Raw genomic sequence first — 5537 nt, 5'->3', positions numbered from 1 at the left:
TTTTGGGGGATACATCTTTATTTCTTTTAATCTTCGACACTTTGAGATTTATTTTCATCCCCCTTTCATTCTACGAATGTATTCATATTCGGGAAGAGAGCAAGGAATGTTTCTTTTTTTAGCTTGAAGCGAGCGATGTGCCTTATCGAAAGAGCCGAAATGTTTGTTTTTTCACGCGGCCTTCTGCAGTACCGATGGATGATGATTCGTAATTGCGCGCGCATCTTCTTCTTCTTCTTCTTCTTCTTCTTCCTCTTCCTCTTCCTCTTCCTCTTCCTCTTCCTCTTCCTCTTCCTCTTCTTCTCTCGTCGCGAAACGCTCGAATTTCATTTTAATTTTAATTTTTATATTTATATTTTTCACCATAGCTTGATCTTCTTCTTCCTCGATTCATTTCAATTACGAAATATTATTAACCGCATAAACGTATCTCAAATGTAAAAGTCATTATTTTCAACGAAGTAATAGAATGAACAAAAAAAAAATCAAATCGAATTCGTAAAGCATTAGAAAAATGATTGCGTCGTGGCTCCCGCCATAATTCTATCTATCGAGTATCTCGAAACTTTATTTTTACAAGCCTGTTTAGCTTGAAAATACGCGCTTCAAAGTGCCACCGTTTGCGTTCTCAAGCAAAGTGCGGATAGATAAGAGCTAACAGATGGTATTTTAATTCTGTAAATAGTCGATTGGCAATTTTCATTGACTTTTTTCAAAAACAGTATTTTCAAATATATCGACTATATAGATGTATATTAAAATAATTATTTTTTGAAAAATCATTTCTCTATTTAGATAGATTTTTTTCGAGATTAACATTTTTACGATACGTGTATTGAAAAAGAAAAAAAAAAAAGAGAGATAGGAAAATGATGAGTTCTGTAGTGAGAGAATCGACGATAAGGGAAAAGAAATGAAGAAAAAGAAAGAAAAAGAAAGAAAAAGAAAAAAAAGGAGAAAGATCGAGAGAGAGGATAGGGCGGAGAACGTCGCGACGACCGGGAGGCCGCAGCCATATGCAAAAGAAAGATCGAGTGGTAGGGAGGCGTGCGCAGGAGTCGCGGTTCACGCTGCGCAATGGCTTTGAGTACCTTCAGTTGTGCCGGAACCACCGTGCGGTTCGAACGTCATTTTTCTTTCGTACAATTTTTCGCACGTATTCGTCAGCAAGTGTTTGCGCGCGCGAGTGTGTGAGTGCGCGCGCGTATCGAAGGCGCTCCAAAGCGCGAGTAGCGTTACTATCGTGAAATCGGACGAGTAGTCATATACATACATATATATATATATATACATATATATAGGATCGATCTACCGATGAGAAACGTTTGTTCCAAAATTTTCGCTCGTCTTCTTCGATTTTGATTCCAACGAAAGATCGGCCGGCTGGGATTTGATTAAATATTCGCTTAAACGTAGCGTTTACCGATCGAGATTTTTTCCAAGTCATTTACGAAGGATAAAGTTGAAAGAAAAAGAGGGAAGGAGAGGGAAGGAGAGGGAAGGAGACAGTGGCAAGTGCGAACACACACGCACCCGCCTCTTCAACGATTTCGATCGACACAACGTGTAGTCAACGACGAGTGTTCCGGCGTATCGCCGACAAAGAAGTGTGAGTAAACACGTTTTTCTCAACGTTCTTAACGATATATTCGCTCTCTTTACCTTCAAAGGCTTTCGTAGCAGGTGCAAAGTGCACACTTCCGTAATCTCTTTTTTATATCTTTTTTGTATTTTCTTTTCTTTTTTTTTTTTCGTTTCATTAATTTTGTCATAACTTATCCTTCAACAATACTGTTTCATAATGAATGTATTCCATACGCGTGGAGGAAGATACTCGTGCTATAATTGATCAGCTAAATTTTCCACAATAACTTTTACTTTGAATAATTCGAATAAAAAAGAAAGTTACTTTCTTTCCTCGTTTGATACTTTAATTTCGTAATACTCGTAATTGGTTAAAAAGGCGGGTTTTGCCTATTTGGAACTGCATGTTGAACAACATTTCGATTGAGTTCGCGTACATTAATGTACGTGTATTACTTTTTCTTTTTCAATATTTCTTTTTTTTTTTTTTACATGCACATACTATGTAAGTAAGTAAGTAAGTGAGTACGTGCAGAGCATATACATGTATAAAGAAATAAGAGAAAGAGAGAGAGAGAGAGAGAGAGATTGAGAGAGTATAGCAATATCGTCTTTACGGTTGTCGTCGCTGTCATCGTAGTGTCGTCGTCACCATCGTCGAGTTCACTCGAATGGACTCGTTCCTTGACGAGGGTCAAGTGAACCTACAGCTGTTTAACCCTTTCTTCCTAAAATTCGCCCAAAGAGAATCTACTTTTATTCTAAAAATAGATATTTTATTTGTGAACCGGACTTGAGCCTCCTTCTTGTATTCTACGAATTCAACATTTTCTACTTTGCTGTATGCATTAAAAGAAGTGATCTAGAGAGAGAGAGAGAGAGAGAGAGAGAGAAAGAGAAAGAGAGAGAAAGAGTGAAGAGCTTGTACACACAAAAAATGAACTTTCAGCTAGAAAATACTTGTCAGCGTTTTTGTTCTTTTATATTTTTATCATGTATAGGGTCATATGTTTATTTAGATATTATCTTACAAGTATAACGAGGAAAGCAACAAATCTAGTATTAGCCTTTCAATGATCTCTTTTAAGATAAGTGTCACTATATACTCGTTGTTAAGTTTACAAAGTCATTGAAAGATGATCGTTAGTAGAGCTACCGCAGGAACGAGAATGTAAGTGAGAATAAGTTGAACGATTAGATAAATTTCTTTTTTCGTAAAGACATTTTTATGTTAATGAATTAAATAAGAACTTTTCAATGTATAACTCCGAAGAAGAGATGTAGGAATAGTTGGCTAAATAGATAAATACATACATACATAGATAGATAGATAGATAGATAGATAGATGTAAATGCTTAGATCTTGCTTATCTTGGAAGAGAAAAAATATGTGCACGTGTTCTACGTGTCTTCTTAGCATTTCTTAAGCTACGATCCCTTTAAATCGCTGCATATCAAAGCCGACGATCCGTGTGATCGACGATGAAGTTTCCTTCGAGTTCGCCTTGAATAGAACAGGATCGTCTTAAAAACGAAAGAGAGAGAGAAAGAGAGAGAGAAAGAGAAACGTAGGGAACCTGTTACGCGTTGTACCGCGTGTGCCAAGCATTAACCAGCTGTATTTGAACTTACGAATCGGATGCCATTGTTATTCTTGCAAGTGAACGTTCAACACAAATGATGTTTTATTAAAAGTTGTCTTTATTTTAAATTATCAGTTATACGTAAGTAGTACTAGCATAATATTAATAATTGTAACAAGGTTCGGGACGTGTAATTACGTAAAATGTCTATGTTTAGAATCTCTATGTTTAGAAACGGACCTTCCAGGATGCGACACGTTTTATCGTATCATACCTTGATTACCTAGTTTGCCCTTATTTAGCGTTCTGTATCGTTTAGCATTAACGACTATAATGGAACTAACCAGCGGTTGCGGTATTGGTATTGCGTTTAACGTTATTCCACGTGTGCGTTTATGTCTCTCCTAGCACAGTTGGTTACAACATGCTATTCCTACTGTACCTTTTTGAAAACTGCTATGGTAATAACTAGTTCGTTTGCTGATATCGGCAAACGCATTGTATCGATAATTATTCTCTTTGTAAGTTCTTCGAAAGTTTTATTACGTAATTGAGGAGGAAGCAGGAACACGGGAATGATGGAAAGAATGATTCTTTGATGATACTCATCTATATATTTATTTATCTTGTTTCATTTTATTACATTAGAATTATTTCAGAGGAAGTAGGTATATATATATATATATATATATATAGCAGGTTGTGCACTTGAGATTAGATAGAAAAATAAAAATTGATAGAGAACGAACGCGTTCTCACAAGCATGTATATTGTTTCTACGCGAAAGTAGATATAACGTAGATGTAACGTAGTCGTTTAGTAACCCACTTTATTTCGTTGTAAAACGGATATAACGCTTTATAGACCATCCCAAGCCGGCATACGATCGAACCCGGTAAAGCGAATGGGTTATTGACATCGTACACAGGAGGAACGATGTTGCTCTTTGTAGTTTTATATTATTTTCCTTCGTCTTGATAGATTTATTAATTACCTAATAGTAGGTACACGCGTAAACGATAAGTGCATTCATCGTTTCATTATTTTTTGTAACGATTGAATGGTCAATTGAAAACTTTCAAGACACGACTAAAAATTATTGCCAAAGTTTCAATCCGATTGGCTTCTTGTGTGATACCGATTTCCTATTTTTCTCTTTCTCCCTCTCTCTCTTTTTCTTTGTGGCAAGATTCACAACGTCTTGGAAAATTATGGATGTTATTCTTACGACTGCGGTGCGCTATTGAAGATAGCCGTTCTTCGTTCATAAATTAAAAGGTGACGTTTGCCTCGATGCATTAAGTTTTATCAAGGACGATTTCTCTTTCTTTTTCTTTTACTATTTCTTTAACACTTACTCTAACATTTTGGTATGAGATTAAGGAAAGAATTGCGTTAAAAATACTCATTATTTATCAATGCGAATAGTAGGTGGAAATCCTTGGAAAATACGAAACGTTTCATAGTCTGTAACGTAAATCTCACCGCAATTGTACGATTCATGAAAACTCGATACTGTCTTTTGTGAAACTCGAGCCATCTCGTTGTTCCTTAGATCTGCTAAAAAGAGCCTTCCTTAACCGTGCTAGCTTAGAATCTTAGGAAAATTCATTTCTAAATACCTCGAATAATTAGGTATAATTTTGTATTTGTTTATTTGTTTGTTTAAATGTACATTTTGTTAGACCAAATGTTGGTGCCAGTCAAACTATTTGTAATTGTATAACGATAATAACGTGATCGTTATTATGCGATCCTCGTAGATGCCCCCAACGTTGACAATTTTTAATCGATAGGATTGCAAGTAAAATATTCATCTGTTGTATATATCGATGTCATCGGTGCATTTCCATTAGGCGATATTGGCGACCAATTGATTGTTACTCTCGATCGACCCCACTGTCGACAATGACAAAGAAGAAACATGTACATGGAACATCTGTCAGCTTGCTTTTCTCTCTCTCTCTCTCTCTCTCTCTCTCTCTCTTTACATTCTAATAACGTCTTAACGCATTTATTACGAATAGTATGTTTTAAGCATGTGAAACACAATATCTATACGAATGGTTACGTGTACATGAGGGCACGCGTTTCTATGCATCACGTATATTTGTACACGCATGCTTGTATATGTGTATGTATCTATCTATGTATATATGCGATTATGTATACAAGGCGAGAATTATATCTCGTTACATTTGATCAAGGAAGTCGAAATATGTGTAGGATAAATGTTTTACGAATCGATCGTTACATATAGTATTGAAAATCTTTTACGCAGAACGAATAAGATGTTTACCGTATAGTACTGTAATCGAATTTATTTCCATATATATTTAGATATGTTTTTCCTTTTTGTTTGCTTTTGAA

At 35.7% G+C, this 5537-nt stretch overlaps 1 protein-coding gene across 1 annotated transcript in view; it reads left to right on the top strand.

Moving 5' to 3' along the window:
• The first annotated feature begins 1089 nt into the window (after positions 1-1089).
• Positions 1090-5537, top strand: part of LOC107072419 (Inositol 1,4,5,-trisphosphate receptor) — a 30936-nt gene continuing 26488 nt past the window's right edge. The window contains exon 1 of the mRNA XM_089173349.1: positions 1090-1609. The gene's annotated coding sequence lies outside the window, so the exon portion shown is untranslated. The remainder of the gene's footprint in view (positions 1610-5537) is intronic.

This window comes from Polistes dominula, unplaced genomic scaffold (assembly GCF_049000335.1).
Source record: "Polistes dominula isolate Pdom_NZ unplaced genomic scaffold, Pdom_raw_medaka scaffold_35, whole genome shotgun sequence".
NCBI classification, from domain to species: Eukaryota; Metazoa; Arthropoda; class Insecta; order Hymenoptera; family Vespidae; genus Polistes; species Polistes dominula.
The sequence above is the reverse complement of the archived record's forward strand: the minus strand, read 5'-3'. Positions and strand labels throughout refer to the sequence as shown.